Raw genomic sequence first — 21,551 nt, 5'->3', positions numbered from 1 at the left:
ACTATGCCACATGAAAAATATGACATCGTGGAATACTTCTAGATAAGCTAAAGTACTGCGGGTATGAATGGGACAGCACTCAAATGGTTTAAATCATACCTAACTGGAAGAGTGCAGAAAGTTGAAGTAAGCAGTTCACATAATATGCAAAAAAACTGGTGATTTCTCAAATTGGGGAACAATCAAGAATGAGGTGCTGCAAGGTTCAGTCTTGGGTACTCTTCTGTTCTTAATATACATTAATGACTTGCCATTCTATATTCATGAAGATGCAAAGCTGGAACTTTTTGCCGATGATAAACTATAGTTATCACACCCAACAGACCAGAATTAACTGGTGAAATTGTAAATGATGTTTCTCATAAAATCATTAAGTGGTTCTCTGCAAATGGGCTCTCATTAAACTTTGAGAAAACACAATACATACAGTTCCACACAGTAAATGGAATGACATCATTAATAACTACAGACTTCGATTAGAAATTGGTAGCTAAGGTAGAATATTCAAAATTTCGAGGTGTATGCATTGATGAGGGGTTGAACTGGAAAAAACACACTGAGGATCTGCTGAAGCGTTTGCGTTCAGCTACTTATGCTATTAGGATCATTGCAAATTTTGGCGATATACATCTTAGTAAATTAGCTTACCACACCTATTTTCATTCTCTGCTTTCGTATGGCATCATATTCTGGGGTAACTCATCATTGAGCAAAAGGGTGTTCATTGCACAAAAGCGTGTAATCAGAATAATTGCTGGAGCTCATCCAAGATCATCCTGCAGACACTTATTTAAAGAGCTACAGATCTTCACTGCGGCCTCACAATATATATATATTCACTTATGAAATTTGTTATTAACAATCCGAACGAATTCAAAAGTAATAGCAGTGTACATGGCTACAACACTAGGAGAAAGCATGACCTTCACTACTCAAGCTTAAATCTAACTTTGGCTCAGAAGGGGGTAAATTATGCTGCCACAAAAGTCTTTGGTCACTTACCTAATAGCATCAAAAGTCTGACAGATAGCCATATAGCATTTAAAAGGAAATTAAAAGAATTTCTTAATGACAACTCCTACTCATTAGATGAATTTTGGATATAGTAAGTGTGTAATTTCCCCAACAGCCACAATAAATGAATAAATAAAAAGATTAAGTGTCCTGTAATATTTTGTGTAATGTAATATCTTGTATAGACACCTTTTATTAACCTGACACTTTCCACATCATTACGAAGTGTTGTATTCATGATCTATGGAACAAGTACCAATCTAATCTAATCTAATCCAAGCTGAACACTGATATCCTGTTGTTCAACTGAGGAAGACGATACCAGTGTTAACCATGAAGGAAAAAGCAAGCAAGCAGCCAAACACTGTATTACCAACAACCAAAAGAAAAACAAACCTAACACCGGTATCGTGTACTTCAGTTCATCTACGAATTAAGTATTGCGAAGAAAACTAAGTCTTCCATTGGTATCCTGTAGGTGAGCTGACATTACCTGTTTTGGAGGAAACCGCAACCACGGTATCTTATTTCAGGTCACATGTATATTAACTGATGGGCAGAAAATGACACCTAACACTGGTATCCTATACAGATCAACTGAAAAATAGGATATTAGTGTTACCCCCAGCAAAAAGAATGACAAACCTGACAAGTGTCTTATTCATTAAGAGACCGTGGTAATGTAAACGTGTACACAAATTCCTTTAAACAACAATCACACACACACACACACACACACACACACACACACACACACACACACACACACACACACACTTTCTTCCTTTCTTTTAAGGGTACATTCATTCAACTTGTCACTTCATTTCCCAAGCTATCCAATTTACTACCAAATTGAACTCAATTTTATCTGAGTCCTGTAAGATTACATTGTGTACAGTAAATGTACGTGTAATATAGGACATGTGAAAGTAGTAACATTCATTATCACTTATTTTTCTACATAATTGATAATGAATAACAATCGTAACAAGTATTCAGCAACACTGTGAAACTCTTTTTCAACGAGATAGTCTAAGTTTCTTCGGAAAGTCATTGTCAAGTGCACTACGTTGCACGTTTTTAGGCAGACTTCTTAGTAGTCTGATACCAGAGTACTGGGGTCCTTTTTCTAGCATTGCCAGTCGGAGTATGCTCTGTACTTCATTCTTCCTTCTTGTATTATGGTTGTGTACACTAGCATTTGTAATCCAGTCCTCACTACCTTTTGTGATGTGCATTATTGTTTTGTATATATACGACAATGAAAAAGTTAAGATACCTAACTTCTTGAAACAGTTTCTGCACGTTTCAGAGGTCTTTCTTCTGAAAATGGTTCTAATTGCTTTTTTTTGTTTTTTTTTTGTTATGTGAACCTTGTTTTGTCTCTTGTTTGTTTGAGTTTCCCCACACAGTCACTCCATACTGTAAATATGATTTGAAAAGTCCATGATTCACTGTACACAGAAGGTTCTTGTCTTAATACTGTGATGGCTGCATCATTAAGAATGACAGATCTCAGTTTCTTACAGACATTATTAATATGTTTTTTCCATTTCAGTTCATTATCCACAAGAATACCTAAGAATCTAGCAGATTCTAGTTCTTCCAGCCTTGTTCCATCAACCTCTAAATCCATGTCTACAGCCTTCTTGTTTTTAAACACTGCATACACAGTCTTTTTAGATTTATAACAAGTTCATTTTCCAACAGCCATTGAGCTGTGACATTTGCAGATGTGTATGCTCTGCTCTATGACTCAAAAATAAAATATCATCTATGAATTAAATATGACATCACTGGTCAAAGCTAATAAGTTTTGCACCATTCTTCAGTTGACGTAACATTTGCCTTTGCAAAAATATTGAAAACTGGTCTCAGAACACCAACAATCACTTCGTAGTTTACTCTTCCACTAGAACAAAGCTGTGTTGAGGACCTGCTAACCCACAATTTTGCCACATAGTAAGGCATTAGACTTTCACCTCCATGCCACAGAGAATGGTCCTACTTTCTCTACTACAAACCAAAACTGAGATAAATGTAAAGGGCTGTTTCTTCTACCTTAACCCTTTACTGTCTCTAAGCCCAACATATCCCTCATTAAAGACGGATGGTGAACCACCTTCCCCCCCCCCCCCCTTCTTCTTCTTCTTCTTCTTCAAAGTAGCAAATGGAAAGGTGCAGTTCACAAAATGGAAACCATATAATGTTGCTGCAGTTGAGATGTCAGTTGATAATCTGTAGTATGACCACATTATGAAATCTTGTGCATAATGTGAACATGGACTGGTAGTGAGGTATGACTGAACAGTGAAGCACCAGCCTTTTACTTCTTTGCAAACAAACCCCTGCACGCTAGGGGTGAACCAAATGAGGTCTTGCTGTTTTAAGTGGACTGACCTTGTATTTGCGTGGGTGGAGGTTCCCATCTCCATCTGACCATCCAGATTTAGGTTTGTGTCATTTCCCTAAATTACCTCCAAGTCAATTTCAGGATGTTTCCCACTATGAGGAAAAGGCCAGTCACCTGCCCCATCCTTGTGAAACTAGACCAGTAAGAATGTAACTGCCTCTCTAAGCTATACGGTGTTGTTCTTAAATTGTAATGTTGTACATGTACAACACCCTTGCAACAATAATCCACCAATAAATAAAACAAAGAATGTTCACCATAATGTTGGGTTATGTTCATTACTTTTAGCTACCTTTTCCACAGTGGACCATTTCACATTACACTCGAGGCAGGTGGACTTGTAGAGGAAATAAGAAAGAATTAGGCACACGCAAGTCAGCTTTTTTAGGGACAGCAAAGAGGAGCGCATCAACTACAGTGCATACAGAGATGTTTAAACAGGCATTCTTCCCACAATCACAACTGGAATAGGAAGAAAGCCTGATAACTGATAAGGTAGGAGGTACCCTCTGCCATGCACTTGGGGTTTGTAGCGTACGGCTGCAGACTCCCCCTGTGTATACTAGTGACAGAAAGAGCTCCACCTTACTGGCAAGTGTCAATGCGGAGACAATACACCGTTTCAAAGAATGTCTTCTAGCAACGACAAAAAGCCATGGTATTGAAATATTTCCAAATGACCAGAAACCTGAGAGGTTTTCACGACACTTGTCACTTTTCTCTAGCAACAGAAAGTGACTGGAAACAGGAAAATGTATATGAACTTTGCATAACTAAGAAACATTCTTGTTAATTTCTCATCTAATTTTAAGTCAAACGGATGTCTTGACAAATACAAACTCTTTAAAATTGTAATGTACCAAGATGATACTGCCCGTCCTGATAGAATACGCAAGACCAACTACTGCTATCACATATTTCATCGTAGTGTTGGTAATAATTTACTGCAAAAATGTGACTTGATAACTAAATTTGTAAGCCAACGATTTTCTTCCTGTGTTGTCACGCAAATATTAAACTAGCAATATGAAATATGCAGTGAACTACTTGATAAGCTTAAGGAAGTTGCCGATTTGCTCACAGTACCTGTATATAGGCACTAGTCACTTTCTAATTTACTCGACTAAGTTTTGATGTCATGTGTGTCAATAGCATTCAAATATTACGTCAGCTTACTGTTAATACTGTATACAGACAATTTCTAGGTTTCTCATGCTTTTGTTCCATATATCTCGTCCATTCTGCATCCCTGATGGAAATCATTTTCGATGGGACCTAGGTAACACGATGAAAAAAATAATGAATGAAAAGGGACGCGTTCTCACCTTATAAACAGGAGCGAAATCAACCAGTGTGTCTTCCTTCCCGGCAACACGAGGAAGCGACAAATGGGCTAATAATTAACGTTCACCAATGTTCACTTCCTGGAATAGAGTCGTGTTCACAGGAACTGTTGACATAAGAAGAGGCACTAGAATCTTCATTACCACATACACCAAGTAAACTGAACATTTTAACACAAATTAGTGTGTTATGACAAATCATTCACGGTTCTTACCAATTCATGTAACTGCCGTAACTATAAATTGCCAGTAGACATGTAAGCATCACAATTTTGTTTTGAATTTTATCGAGCACATCCGACCACACACACTTGCGAGACGTAATTTATCGTCAAGCCGGTCACAAGCGTCGCACTTCTGTTCTGCTCTAGTCAAGAACATAGAATCTCTAGTGAAGCAGGGGATACAACCCGTCGGCTTTGACCAATAACGTCAATCGTCATGCATTAGTCAGAGATAGTAATGTCTTCACTTCGAGGCATAGATAATACAGTTCTGTGTCCCGGATAAGCGCTATCATTGTACATTAAAATAATTATTCGTAATGATATTGAGGTAATTGGGAGTATTAGTTTGTTATTGTAGAAAAATTTTTAGTGTCTTATTTTCGTTTATAGGAATGGATTTGTTTGTTTGTGGGTACGGAACTTTCGTTACCGTCGGTCTAGGCGAGCTTCGGTTATTCCTCGATATTTCCGTGTGGTAAGTTCTCTTTTCCATTTGCTTCTTTCACTGTATTTCACTATTTTGACATAGTTAACTGTTTTATTCCACCAATATGTCTATTTTCGTGTTGTAAAGTACGTAATAGAAATTTCTCAGCTGTCGATCTTCTTTCGTTTCCCAGCACTAGTATCAGTACGACATTTTCGAATGTGTACTTGCTACATTACAGGCGAAACCCCCGGCACAACTAAAATTTCTATCACGTCCTTCACTTCGCATTTACACTGACGACACAACGAAAATTTGTATCCCATCCTTCACTTCGCCTTTAACTGACACTATATATGTCAATTGGCGAGCAAGATACAAATGTTGCGTATAGCTATATAGCTCAAGTAACGAATGGGATACCATTAGCGTCCAAGGCAACAAGGAAACTGTACCCCATAGTGAAGTACAGGATACAAATTGTACATGTGTCGTCTTCTTGTCTCCGTGTAGTACAATTGAGGTACAGTTGCGAATGTAGCGTACGTCTATTTCCACCGTTTCGTCACCAGTGTACATATATAGAAGTCAACGGAAGTCTGGTATACATATATTACATACGTAGGTCCTTCTGTCATCAGTGGTACTGATATGTACATAAGAAAAGACTGTTAGTAATAGCGGAGACTAAATAAACAACACATCTACAATTTGTATCCTGTATTCCACTTAGGGTTTACTGAAGCGGAGGATACATCGTTCAAGTGAAGAACAGGACAGTAATGCTAGTGAAAACGAAGAAATCGACTTACGACAAACTCGTATTCCGTACTGTACTTAAGCAACACACTTCGGATGAGCTTTTAATTTGTATCGGGTTTTTCATTTATGGTTAGTGAAGCAGGGGATACATAGTTCAAGTGAACAACAGGACAGCAATGCTAGTTGAAATTAGGAAATCGACGTACGCTGAATTTGTATCCCGTACTGCACTTAAGCAATACAGTTCGAAAGAGTTTCGACATACAACTGATGTACATGTAACTTGATGTATTCTTTGCTAGTAATATATTTCATTCATTTCTTTCCATTGTATTTTGCGGAGAAATACTAAGATACAAACACGCGATATCATTAACGTGAAAATACTACTGGCCCTTATATATGTGAAGTACAGTCTTTCTGTCTTGCATTCCTTCGTTTCTGAACATTCTCCTCAGCTCTTTCATCTTTATAATACATGATTTCTGGCCAATTCCGACGCCATTGGTCAAAGCCGACGGGTTGTATCCCCTGCTAAACTAGACCTGGACCTTTTGTGGGCAAGTTTTAAGAGTTCCCCATTAAATACATTCTACAAGCATGCATTTAAATGCACATTTGGTCCTGTCGCAAACATACGTGTACAAAGATACCGCGGCACAAGAAAAAGAGTAATCAAATTTCCACTCTTCTGTTGCCTTGATAACATTTAATTCATTTCTTTCCATCCCATGGGGACTTGCGACCAAAGATGAATTACATATGTCTGCGACAATCCTATCCGTTCATTTCGAAGACAAGCTAACGAGTAACGAATACCTTCATAATATCCTGGTGGGAATGATCTTAACATTCGACAGTGTTTCTTACTTCGTTAGACTATCGATTAATCGATAGTATATGCGCTATCGGTAGTCTGGTTTAACTATCGTTAGTCCTATCTTTTATAATGTAATTCTTTTTTAATTGGCGCCTGAAAAATTGTTGGTTCCTATTACCTCCATGGCGTTTGGAGTGCAGAGGAAAAGTAGACTGTATGGTGGTATTTAATCAACAACAAATACGGTGGCGCCTAAGCCAGTCTAAGTTGTTTATAAGCTATGTTGTTAATGGATTGTTCGCTGTGGGAGAGGGGTTCGTGAAAAAGGGAATTTTAATTTTCTTGTTTGTCTTCCAATGATGACAACTCATGGTCGTGTGTCTCGTACCGATCAGATGCTTATGGTGAAAACTACACAGCTAAATAACACGTATTCGTGAATGTGCGTTATACTGATTTTCATCTTCAAATGTGTGGGCTTACTTACTTGTAAAATGGAATACAAATGTAAATAATGCTGTTGTAATACAACGCAGTTAGTGGAGGAAAATATGACATTTTAAAGATTTTTTAAGTGTTTCTGATTGTAACGTGTAATGCATTTTAAAATAAATACAATTATTGTCGTTATCAAGTAAACACACCTGCTACTGCCCTCTTCTGTTTCTGAGTCCTCATTGCACCTACAAGTGTTTTCAGTTGTACATGTTAATACGTAAAGTGATGGCTGGACATAAACATTAAAATATACAGCTGTATTTACATGCTATATGCTTTCACAGCATTGCAGGGCGTATTCATAGGTAATTCGGGCGAAATGTGAATGTTTTAGTGGATGTGAGACAAAACTAATCACTTCTTGCCAAGAGTTGACTGTGAATGTCCACGGCTGTTTTTGCAAAGCTCCAAATCCTGTATATATTTCTTAAGCTCTTGCTCGTTAATGCTGAAACCCCTTGTTTGAAATTTGTGCAGCAGGTGAATAAGCTCACCATTTTTTTCATTTTTCGTGTTTACATCTTTCTGCAACCTGATGAATAATTTTTCGAACGTCACGAGAAAGAATTCTATCCCTTAAGCTTCTCGCTCTACGAGGTACCATAGGAGGCGACCACAATATGCCAACAATCGCTTCTTCGTCACTCACTTCGTTATTTAAACGCCACACAACATTATTATTGATCATGCAACTATAGTGCCACAACTGTTCAACCTCTGTCGGCAGCAGTGAGACAAAGAGCACAGTAGCGAAGAAGTTTTCCGAATGGTGCTGACATGAAGCGATCAGTACTTTTTGCAAGCCAGCGACAGTCTCTGTTGGCTGAGGAAATTCCGCGCTTTTGTTTATGTAAGAGCTGCGTCTTATTGTTCTGAAAATGAACCGTAAAAATCAATAATCCATGTGGAATTTTTTCAAGAAAGCGAGGGATAATAGTCAGTTTGTAAAGTGTACCATCTGCATTTGAGATAATAAACATGATCAGCGAATAGGACTAATTTAAGAGACCACTAAAAAGAAATCATGGTGAAAACTATGAACCATGAATTAACAATAGAAGCGAAAGGGAAGGGATCAAGTTGTGAGCTAGATCAAGTGCAAGAGGTGCAACCAAAAACAAATCGAGAACCTCTACAACCAATTATTTTAACACAAGAAGGTTGTACGCTGCCAGTTCAAACGTACAAAAAGAACTTGGTTCTCTTTATGCACAAATGACTGCTATCTACGTGCTGCCATACACAACTTCTGACCATCACTGTTTGAAAAAATTTGTTTGTGCCTTAGACAGCAGATATAAGTTGCCAGATAAAACCACACTTAAATGTTTACCGATCTCAAAACTATAAGAAGCGATAAAAAATAAATCGGAGAAAGCCCTTACAAAATGTAATTTTTTAGTGTTATAACAGACATGTGGAAAAGCAACACAAATAACTCATACTGCCATTGACTTGCCACTCTATAATAAACGAAAAATTAGTTTCACCCATATTAAAAGTGACAAAAACTGCAGGCCACACAATGCATAATCTATGCACATGCAACTAACATTTTTTAACAATATTTCCTCCTTCAACTTGTCAATACCATGCTGAGTTTCGTTTCGTTCTTGTGATCGGTACATGTCGGTATAAGTCAAGTCGGCGTAACTTGTAAGGTATTTCTTGGCAGTTTCACCCGTCCCCTTCCCGCCCCCACTACACTCGTCAATCTTGTCGATAGAAATCTGACGTTATCGTGTATTTGTGTTCTGTTTAGACACTGCCAGCTGCAACAGATCATTGAGTAATTGTGTTACAACAGGCTTAATATATTTTCTTATTCATTACTACAAATAAGCAACACATTTGAATATAGATGTCTCTGTAATGCGCATTCTCAAAATATTGTTACATCCATGCCCATAGTTTTCTCTTGAGAGTTCGTGCGATAGCAGACTAACAAGTGAGAAATGAATGGTAACCCCAACACGATCTGAACCAAAGTTAATATACACTCCTGGAAATTGAAATAAGAACACCGTGAATTCATTGTCCCAGGAAGGGGAAACTTTATTGACACATTCCTGGGGTCAGATACATCACATGATCACACTGACAGAACCACAGGCACATAGACACAGGCAACAGAGCATGCACAATGTCGGCACTAGTACAGTGTATATCCACCTTTCGCAGCAATGCAGGCTGCTATTCTCCCATGGAGACGATCGTAGAGATGCTGGATGTAGTCCTGTGGAACGACTTGCCATGCCATTTCCACCTGGCGCCTCAGTTGGACCAGCGTTCGTGCTGGACGTGCAGACCGCGTGAGACGACGCTTCATCCAGTCCCAAACATGCTCAATGGGGGACAGATCCGGAGATCTTGCTGGCCAGGGTAGTTGACTTACACCTTCTAGAGCACGTTGGGTGGCACGGGATACATGCGGACGTGCATTGTCCTGTTGGAACAGCAAGTTCCCTTGCCGGTCTAGGAATGGTAGAACGATGGGTTCGATGACGGTTTGGATGTACCGTGCACTATTCAGTGTCCCCTCGACGATCACCAGTGGTGTACGGCCAGTGTAGGAGATCGCTCCCCACACCATGATGCCGGGTGTTGGCCCTGTGTGCCTCGGTCGTATGCAGTCCTGATTGTGGCGCTCACCTGCACGGCGCCAAACACGCATACGACCATCATTGGTACCAAGGCAGAAGCGACTCTCATCGCTGAAGACGACACGTCTCCATTCGTCCCTCCATTCACGCCTGTCGCGACACCACTGGAGGCGGGCTGCACGATGTTGGGGCGTGAGCGGAAGACGGCCTAACGGTGTGCGGGACCGTAGCCCAGCTTCATGGAGACGGTTGCGAATGGTCCTCGCCGATACCCCAGGAGCAACAGTGTCCCTAATTTGCTGGGAAGTGGCGGTGCGGTCCCCTACGGCACTGCGTAGGATCCTACGGTCTCGGCGTGCATCCGTGCGTCGCTGCGGTCCGGTCCCAGGTCGACGGGCACGTGCACCTTCCGCCGACCACTGGCGACAACATCGATGTACTGTGGAGACCTCACGCCCCACGTGTTGAGCAATTCGGCGGTACGTCCACCCGGCCTCCCGCATGCCCACTATACGCCCTCGCTCAAAGTCCGTCAACTGCACATACGGTTCACATCCACGCTGTCGCGGCATGCTACCAGTGTTAAAGACTGCGATGGAGCTCCGTATGCCACGGCAAACTGGCTGACACTGACGGCGGCGGTGCACAAATGCTGCGCAGCTAGCGCCATTTGACGGCCAACACCGCGGTTCCTGGTGTGTCCGCTGTGCCGTGCGTGTGATCATTGCTTGTACAGCCCTCTCGCAGTGTCCAGAGCAAGTATGGTGGGTCTGACACACCGGTGTCAATGTGTTCTTTTTTCCATTTCCAGGAGTGTAGCATAGAAAAATCAGCTGCAGTGGCATTACAATTACTGTGTTGCTGTCTTCTGAGTATATAAACAACTTGCTTTTGTGGCGATTTATGTGGAAGTGTTTCCCTTATGTCAGCGAATTGGAAAGAATTAAAACTTTCGGTGCTTATAAAATGGCATCAAAAATTAACGCACGTATTTGCCAAAAAAGACTAACCCTAGCAAGTTGTAAATATAAGCCTTACTAACGAATAGAAACTTTCCAGTGGTAATGGAAAACTCAGCTATTGAGTAATGGAAGCTGTCGTATCGCCACTACAATGAAGCTGACGAAACGCTATCTCTCAGGTTCTGTCAAGTGTATAATTCGAGCAACACGGGTATATTATAGGAATACATCGGTCTCTCACTGCACCTTACCTTATCCTTCATTAATACCGTGCTCTTTATACTGCTCCGTGTGTTTCCCCCTGACGAAAGGCAAAACACCCAACAAAACTTCTACAAGCTACACGTTTTATGTCAACTGCACTAAGATCAGAAGTGCTACCGATCTCTGTGATGTAGTGGCTGTAGCACTGCAGTAGAGTGATGGCCCTTTTGTTTCGTACTGAGTGTCTACTCAACCGAGAAAAAACATGAGTGAAGGAGCCACCCTTGATCTCTTCAACCCAGTTTCAGCCTTGTTATTCCAATGTCCAGTTTATACCATAACTGCTACAGTTCATGAGCAAGCATGCACACCTAAGATAGCAACACTGCGTAGCTGAACGGTGAACATTTCCCCTCTCACATCCCTATTCCTTACGACCACCTTCTTCTTCCTCTTGCTCTTCCTGTTTTCCCAATGCTTCTAAGACTCTGAAGCTCGATGTAACATCGACAAATAATATATTGGCCAAATTTTTATGTGAATTATTTTTTACATATGAAAGTAATTTTTCAGATAACAAGACGCTAAAGAAAGAATTTTTTTGACAATATTATGCAAAATTTCGGACATACTTGCAGGTTACATTAACATTACATATTTTCAGATCATATCTTACTAGAACACAATACCCATGATAAGACAGTAGTAGTGGTTACAGACAACACTGCAATTACGAAAAAGCTGTCTAAATTTTAAGGATTCGACATTCACCCTGTTTTGCCCACTGCATCAACTTAAATGTAGAGTTCTGTGTACTGACTTGGCAGAAAATCCTTACTTCGAAGAGGTAGGAAGATCAAAACAAAATGTCCAGACACTCTGTGACCAAAATGGTACTGAAACAGAGGATGACAGACTAAAGGCCGAAGTACTAAATGTCTTTTTCCAAAGCTGTTTCTCAGAGAAAGACTGCATCATAGTTCCTTCTCTAGATTGTCCCACAGATGACAAATGGTAGATATCGAAATAGATGACAGAGGGATAGAAAAACAATTAAAATCGGTCAAAAGAGGAAAGGCCGCTGGACCTGACGGGACACCAGTTCGATTTTACACAGAGTACACCAAGGAACATGCCCCCCTTCTTGCAGCAGTGTACCGTAGGTCACTAGAAGAGCGTAGCGTTCCAAAAGATTGGAAAAAGGCACAGGTCATTCCTGTTTCCAAGAAGGGACGTCGAACAGATGTGCAGAACTATAGACCTGTATCTCTAACGTTGATCAATTGTAGAATTTTGGGACACGTATTATATTCGAGTATAATGACTTTTATGGAGACTAGAAATCTACGCTGTAGCATGGGTTTCGAAAAAAACTATCATGTGAAACCCAGCTTGCGCTATTCGTCCACGAGACTCAGAGATCCATAGACACGGGTTCCCAGGTAGATGCTGTGTTTCTTGATTTCCGCAAGGAGTTTGATTTAGTTCCCCACAGACGTTAAATGAACAAAGTAAGAGCACATGGACTATGAGGCCAATTGTGTGATTGGATTGAAGAGTTCCTAGGTAACAGAACGCAGCATGTCATTCTCAATGGAGAGAAGTCTTCCGAAGTAAGAGTGATTTCAGGTGTGCCGCAGGGGAGTGTCGTAGGACCGTTGCTGTTCACAGTATATGTAAGTGGCCTTGTGGATAACATCGGAAGTTCACTGGTGCTTTTTGCGGATGATTCTGTAGTATATCGAGAGGTTGTAACAATGGAAAATTGTACTGAAATGCAGGAGGATCTGTAACGAATTGACGCATCGTGCAGGGAATAGCAATTGAACCTCAATGTAGGCAAGTGTAATGTGCTGCGAATACATAGACAGAAAGATCCCTTATCATTTAGCTACAATATAGCAGATCAGCAACTGGAAGCAGTTAATTCCATAAATTATCTGGGAGTAGGCATTAGGAGTGATTTAAAATAGAGTGACCATATAAAATTAATCGTCGGTAAAGCAGATGCCAGACTGAGATTCCTTGGAAGAATCCTAAGGAACTGCAGTCCGAAAACAAAGGAAGTAGGTTACAGTACGATTGTTCGCCCACTGCTCGAATACTGCTCACCGATGTGGGATCTGTACCAGATAGGCTTGATAGAAGAGAGAGAGAAGATCCGACAGACAGCAGCACACTTCGCTACAGGATCATTCAGTAATCGCGAAAGCGTTACGGAGATGATAGATACACTCCAGTGGAAGACTCTGCAAGAGAGACGCTCAGTAGCTTGGAACGGGCTTTTTCTGAAGTTTCGAGAACATACCTTCACCGAGGAGTCGAATAGTATATTGCTCCCTCCTACGTGTATCTCGCGAAGAGATGATGAGGATAAAATCAGAGAGATTAGAGCCCACACAGAGGCATACCGACAATCTTTCTTTCCACGAACGATACGAGACTGGAATAGAAAGAACCGATAGAGGTACTCAAGGTACCCTCCGCCACACACCGTCAGGTGGCTTGCGGAGTATGGACGTAGATGTAGATCTAACAGTCAAGATTGTTTCTTTTTCCAAAATTTTATTGAAAATAAAGGCTATTGTGACTTTCCTTCATAGCTCTAAACTAGCCAGTGACAAACTGTGCAACGTTCAAAAAAGAGCAAACAAAAATGAAGCGAGACTGATGCAAGAGGTGCTGATTCGATGGAACAGCTCATGCCACATGCTCAAAAGAATTTTGGAAGTACGAAGTGAGCTTGGCATTGTGAGCAATGAAAGTTCAAAAGCACTGCCCTCACAGCAGAAAATTACCTAGCTATACAAGAGATAATAGATCTTTTTGAACCTTTTGAAATAGCAGCAACAACAATCTCGGGGTAGTGATACATCACTGCTTCTTTAATTTTACCTCTTATATGAGGTGTCGCTGCAAAATTTTCGGACTTGTAAAGCAACTAGACAAGTAATGAAGGAAAAAGTGTTCTGGATTCCTTGATTAGTCAGTGAAAGAGTGAAATGATTTAACACATTGACTGTTAATATGCTGGTGACGTTATTAGACCGTAGGCTTAAAAACTTGTTTCAGGACATTTCAAGAGGCAGAGAACGCTGCACAAGTACTTCAGAACGAGTATGCTATCATTGCATCAACTACAAGAATAGTACCTGTAACAGAAGCATCCATGGGCTGTGTTAATACGTCCACTGATACGTCTAACAGTTTGAAAGTGGATGATCTACTTTTTTTCCAATTAGCAACAGTGTAACGTCGATGTCGCTACACTAGTCAGTGATTTGATAACTGAACTAAATCAATATTTTGAAAAACTTGTTAGACAAGCGTGCCTGTGTGTTGATGACAAAGCTATCTGAAAAATGTTCTGTGGACATATGTTTCCCAAACTATTCTCTTCAGTTAATATACAGTGCAGTCTACATGTTGCCTAATTAAAACAGAATATTTGTAGTTCATAAAAGAGCAGTGAGGCAATTGTAAAGAATATGGCACAGATGGTCATGTACGGAAGGCTTTGTGCAGCATAATACACTGCCAGAAAACAAAATCCGACACTCTCAAGGAGTGTGTTCAGACACACAGCGTATAAGATGTGCATTCTGAGGGGCTGTAGTGTTAGAGATTCTTGATGCTCAGTAGGGCTATTTGAGGACTCTGGGTTCTGACATTGCATGCAATAACTGTGTCGAGTTTAGAGGTGAAAAGTTTTTGAAACATTCATTTTGGCGTAAAACCATAACTCACCAAAGAGGGCATACTCTTGCTGAACAGCTACAGCCAGCAGGAAGATGGATGGACAGATTGCTACACATGTCATCCTGCAGACATTTATTTAAGGATCTAGGGATATTCACAGTAGCTTCTCAGTATATATACTCTCTTATGAAATTTGTTATTAACAACCAAACCCAATTCAAAAGTAATAGCAGTGTGCATAACTACAATACTAGGAGAAAGGATGATCTTCACTATTCAAGATTAAATCTAACTTTGGCACAGAAAGGGGTGAATTATACTGGCACTAAAGTCTTTGGTCACTTACCAAATAGTATCAAAAGTCTGACAGATAACCAACAAGTATTTAAGAAGAAATTAAAAGAATTTCTGAATGACAACTCCTTCTACTCCATAGAGGAATTTTTAGATATAAATTAGGAAAAAAAAATATTTAAAAAAATAAAAATAAAAAAAATAAAAAAGAAAAAGAAAAAATAAAATAAAAACAAAAAACACACAAAAAATAAAGTTGTTATATTAACTTAAGTGTGTTGTTAAATTAACCTAATTATGTCATGTATTGGAAAATTCGACTCATTCCACATCATTACGAAATATCGTATTCATGATCCATGGAACTAGTATTAATCTGATCTAATCTAATCTAATCTGTTGGGCACAATGTATTGGTAATGCGTCGCTGCTTTCATCAGTGGACTGTGGAACATTTCCACGTCTGTAGACCATGTTCTGGACTTTGACTTAGTACAGATGAATGTCAATGTCGACCCATTGAGTGAAGAGTGGTGGCCAGCTGAACGTCATGAAGGATCGAAATCTGGGCTCATGTTGTATCTGCTGTGTCGTGAGGGATAATTGGGAACCATCAGCTTGCAGCAGCATTAAGGTCACATGCATCTTTGGCCAGGATACCACAGCCTCCATAACACCACTAATCATGGCTACCAGCACTCTGGTGTCGTTAAAGTGTTGACTGTAGAGTGGAATGGAGCTGTTGTCTTCAGTGATTTGAGAGTAGGTTCTGTCCATATGCAAGCGATGGACATACTTCTGCTGTACACCTGATGAACTGCCTATTCTAGAGTGCATTCATCTGTGACACATACGTCTCATTCCAGAGTTGATGGTAGTGGTGGGAGAGAGGCAATCACTTAAGTTAGTGGTCATATCTGGTGTTTCTGCAAGATAAAGTAACCAGTGCCCAATACATTGCACAGGCATAGACCATTTCTTCGACAGGAAGGTGATGTGCATTTTTAGCAGGATAATGTATGAGTGCTTTGGTGCAATCTGCTCTTCGTCATGTGCATCTACTGCCCTCATCTCTAGACAATTGCAATAACTTACTCATTCTCCAGAGCCTGGAAGAACCATTGCCAGATTACAACGAAAGGCAAAAGATGCTCAGCACAGTTTATCACAGAACATCACTTGGCACCTTTATGATGGTTTGGACTCAAGAGTACATGTCTGTGCATTCACCAGGTAGCGGTACAGTACACCATTTGATCAAAAGTATCTGGGCACCCCCTAAAACATACGATTTTCATATTAGGTGCATTGTGCTGCCACCATATCAGCGACCTCAGTAGTCATTAGACATCATGAGAGAGCAGAATGGGGCTCTCTGTTGAACTCATGGACTTCTAACGTGGTCAGGCGATTGGGTGTCACCGGTGTCATATGTCTGTACGAGAGATTTTCACACTCTGAAGCATCCCTAGGTCCTCTGTTTCCAATGTGATAGTGAAATGGAAACGTGAAGGGACACGTACAGCACAAAAGTGTACAGGCTGACCTCATCTGTTGACTGACAGAGACCGCCGACAGTTGAAGAGGGTCGTGATGTGTAATAGGCAGACACCTATACAGACCATCACACAGGAATCCCAAACTGCATCAGGATCCACCGCAAGTACTATGACAGTTAAGTAGGAGATGAGAAAACTTGGATTTCATGGCCTAGCGGCTGCTCATAAGCCACACATCAAACGGGCAAATGCCAAATGACGCCTTGCTTGGTGTAAGGAGCATAAACATTGGACGACTGAACAGTGAAAAAATGTTGAGTGAAGTGACAAATCACGGTACACAATGGGGCGATCCGATGGCAGGGTGTGGGTATGGCGAATGCCCAGTGAACATTATCTGCCAGCGTGTGTAGTGTCAACAGTAAATTTTGGAGGCAGTGGTGTAGTGGTGTGGTCATGTTTTTCAAAGAGGGGGCTTGCACTCCTTGTTATTTTGCGTGGCACTATCACAGCACTGGCCTATACTGATGTTTTAAGCACCTTCTTGCTTCCCACTGTTGAAGATCAATTCTGGGATGGCAATTGCATCTTTCAACACAATAAAGCAACTGCTCATAAGCACGACCTGTGACGGAGTGCTTACATGACAATAACAGCCCTGTAATGGACTGCCCCGCATAGAGTCCTGACGTGAATCCTATAGACACTTTTGGGATGTGTTGGAACGCCGGCTTTGTGCCAGACCTCATCCACCAACATCGATACCTTTCCTCAGTGGAGCAGTCCATGAAGAATGGGCTGCCATTCCCCAAGAAACCTTCCAGCACCTGATTGAACGTATGACTGCGAGAGTAGAAGCTCTCATCAAGGCTAAGAGTGGGCCAACACCATACTGAATTCCAGCATTGCCAATGGAAGGCGCCAGGTGTCCGGATACTTTTGATCACATAGTGTATGTATTGATGCGACTCTTTGGGCACATTTTACTGTGATATATGTGTTTTATTTGGTCAGAAGTTGTTGTCATATCCTGCTACAGTGATGAATTATCTATCATCTCAATTATCATTAAAAAGACCTTGTCACTGAGGGGGCCGCAGTCTTGTTCCAGCACCGAATTCTGACAACATACACACTATGTGTTGCCGGCATAAGCTGTCGCCAGCACACCGATCGGCAAAGAGTTTGCAAGAAGATCGATAATAGGCGATGAATCAAACGCACTTATCAGAAGAGAGGGGAAAAACAGACTCGCAAGCAATGCGCCGCCAAAGTCCTCTCGACCGTCAGTATTTAGATCGCCGCCGCGCCCAGTCAGTCACAGACGGTCAACCAAGTCGGTCAGTCACAGTCAGCTCAGTTACTAGCTCAGTCACTAGCCTGGTTCGCGTCTGCCGTTTTACATTACCATTTATAGTGGGACTTGTATTTCACCAGCAGTGAGGCTAATGTGGATTATTACAGAAGAGCTTGTACCACAACAACTTGGTTAAAGATAAGTAGCTTCTTGTTCTTATGAATGAAGAACCTTGTTAAAATGTGTGTGCTGTTGTGTTATAGAAAGAGGATACCAGCTACCAAACAATATCCTCTCCTTGCTTCCCATGGTACAAGACTCTACAGTGGCAAATATGACACAAAAATATGTATTCATGTAAAACGCGTCTAAACATAAATATACGTAGATACCGCAAGAAAAAGACTTTCTAACTTCTAAGATAAATAAGTATATATTTGTTGTGGATTATAGACACACCAACAAATTTGTTTTCCAGCCAAAAATCTGGATTTTCTCTGCCCTCGTTATACGTTAGGGGAACAATCACTTCACTTAGTGTGATCAGATGACAGGAGACGTAGATATCGGCTGGAAATACGTACAACTGTAAGCAGTAATTCATTAATGTAAAAATTGTGTTGCATACTATTTTCTGATCAACCAGTGTCGTGTATAAAAGCAAAACTGTGTAGTTCCAGAATAAATCCACTGAAGATTCCTTAAAAGGCGAAACTGTAGTGGAGTATAGGCAAATAAAGATTGCAGCAAGAAAAATACGTCTCCATTTATAAATTGGATATCTCAGTAATATGGCTCCTAATAAAGAAATTATTGCACTAGACAGATGAACGTGAAACCAACGATGAGTGTACCTGGTGAAGCAGTCAAAATACTCTTTAATAAGCAACTGAAATCAGTTGTGAAAAAAATGTGAAATGTCTGTAACATGTGGAAGTAGCTGAAATGGAAGTAAATCTTCGAGGCTATATTGTAACTGAAAGTATTTAATAACCTGTTATGTGCCTGTTAAGTGTAGTTATGTTTTCTATGATTGTAAATTTCCCCTGATATATATATATATTTGATTTAATATTGCAGGGTAAATACTGTCAGGAGACATGTATTACAGCTGTCTGAGTGTGTCTGCCCTTAAATTTGTATGATGCATCCAATACTCTCACTGGAAAACTAAGAGTTGGGCCTCAACAAAGAACTAAAGATGTACCTATACGTTCGACCATACTGGAAAAAAGTTCGTAGCAATTCGCGGTGCTGCAGGCACTGCGATCATCTCGTAGTCATCGGTATTCATTTGTTTTCTGGTACTCGGTTTGAGTAGCCGAAAAGTAGCTACTGTTTGCCGTTCATTTATCTGGTGGTTGAGTTCGTGAGCCATTGAAACTGTGAAGTCCTAATTTTTGTAGTCGTACTACAAAGGATTTTCCTCTGATGCGAGAACTTACTTTAGTATTCTGCATGAAGTACATTATAGATTCGTCCGCTGCAAGATTATGGTACGTTAACGAGACTGTGTTTGCGCTTTGTAGCTCGTAGTGGTTACTATAGATGATGTGATGTATGTCAGCTCAAGGAAGTTGTGCGTCCTAATAGTAGGATATGGAAAAGGTAATATTGATGCAATTTTTTTTTTTTTTGTAAGTAACAATAGTTATTTTGTTGGCCTTCCTTGCAAACTTGTAATCGGCAGCACTAATTTTGCAGCCAACTGGTTTCGAACAGCATGTGGTCTTCAAATTCCCCTAAGCGGAGATGAGGTTGAATATGTGAATTAGGTGGATTTTCGTAAATATCAAGAATTCATTTATTCATGTACAGAATGAAGTTAGCTGTAATGCGTTTACAGTAAGGCATTGCTTTCATAAATAGCTTTGGTTTCATAAAACAGACAATAATAGTAAATGTTATGTAATGGACTCCCTTGAATTTTTGTAGTTTGTGCAGTGTGTGTACGTGTTATGCGTAAAAATATTCGTGAGGCCGTATCCAGTATTTAATATGGGTTTTCTGAATTTACAATTTACTCTTTTGTAATGAAAAATGTGTTAAATATAGCACGAAGAAAAACTTTTGGCCAGACTACAGATTAGTCTGTCACTACTAGTACTATTACTACTACGAATATTTCTGGGTGCGGTGTTTCTGGATTTGGGGAGGGGGGGGGGGGGCAGGAGGCGGCTGTGGCAGTGTCACACTGTAGCTCACATGCTGAAAGCTCTGCATCATTATTTGCAGACTGTATTGAAGCAGCTGACACATGATGGCATTGTATAATTGGATACAGTTTGCAACGACGGATCTGTATTCTCTCGTAATTCAGAAGCAGTTTGACAAATCACCCATGTGTGCTAGGTTTTGTTTCAGTATGGTTACTTGTAGTGAGAAGTTTGTTGAAATTTGTAGTTATTCAGGTAGTATAAAAATGGCACATATTCAACCGGTAGGCTACAGGCTACTTGAATCCATTTTCACCTGATATAATCTCACTCTACTACGATTCACAACTCTTGTGGGAACCAAATGTCCCTGCTATGCTATGTTCTCCTATTGATACACTAACATATGAGGTAACAGATTGGAAAGTGCAAATGTAAGTAGGTCCTACTTGAAGTTAAGCAGGAATTGTAATGTAACAAGAATTGAGGACACATACATGAAAAACATTTGGAATTAATCAAAAATGTATTCCCTAATATAGCCGATATTTAGTTAGCAGGATCTGTGTCTCAGAATGATATTAGTAAATTTCACCCTTTTGTCATTGTTTGATATCCACAGATCAACTGCCATTGCCCCTATTGGTCAATGTAGCTGTTCACTGTAGACCTCGATGTAATGGTGTTGGTAGAAATACTGATTGAAATTGGTTGGTAAATGGCTCATTTGTTGGAGCTGAGACATTGACAGATTGCAGGTGATACCAGCTGCTGGCATTGTGTTGCTGGTATGAGGCTGTTAAGTGACTGTCTGCAGTCAGTTTGTTACATGGGGGGGGGGGGGGGGATGGAGGAGTTATAGTGTGTTTAAAATGAGTTGCGGCTTTTGACAGTTCAGTACAGAGTGAGTGGAGGGAGGCGCATTTGTCAGCATGTGCATCGACAGGTGACGACAGTATATTGTCAGGCCTTCTCAGTGTGGAACCTGGCACACTCGCTTGACTGTGTGAACAGCAAACCGATGGATCTGATATTTTTCTAAAATTACTTTAAAGAAACTATTCTGTAACAAAAAACTGATTCTCGCATATCTTGTAGTTTAATTTCTCGGCTTCACGGTGAACCCCCTATCATTTTGTTGGTGGCATAATTATTGTGCTATATCCATAGTAGGTAAACTCCAGAGAGAAATCCTGAGTTTGCAGCGAAAAATAGGTGCCGCAATGAAATTGTTTTTTGTGTGTGTTAGGTTGCGTGTTGCTACGTATTAAATGTTGACAATATGTTGAATTATTTCTTATATTTTGAAGGAAAGCTGTCTGGAAATGCAATG

General features: G+C 40.4%; 1 protein-coding gene across 2 annotated transcripts in view; it reads right to left on the bottom strand.

Annotated features, from left to right (window-relative positions):
• Positions 1-21,551, bottom strand: part of LOC126232159 (uncharacterized) — a 237,293-nt gene that overhangs the window by 35,863 nt on the left and 179,879 nt on the right. The window contains exons 1-2 of one of the 2 annotated variants that reach the window (XM_049942466.1): positions 4,986-5,198; positions 4,753-4,877 (exon numbers count right to left, since the gene is read on the bottom strand). The exons of the other annotated variant lie outside the window; for it this stretch is intronic. The gene's annotated coding sequence lies outside the window, so the exon portion shown is untranslated. Of the gene's footprint in view, positions 1-4,752; positions 4,878-4,985; positions 5,199-21,551 lie in introns of those variants that run through there. 2 annotated transcript variants of the gene reach the window in all.

This window comes from Schistocerca nitens, unplaced genomic scaffold (genome assembly GCF_023898315.1).
Source record: "Schistocerca nitens isolate TAMUIC-IGC-003100 unplaced genomic scaffold, iqSchNite1.1 HiC_scaffold_465, whole genome shotgun sequence".
NCBI classification, from domain to species: domain Eukaryota; kingdom Metazoa; phylum Arthropoda; class Insecta; order Orthoptera; family Acrididae; genus Schistocerca; species Schistocerca nitens.
Note: the sequence above shows the minus strand (reverse complement) of the source record. Positions and strands in the feature narration are given on the sequence as shown.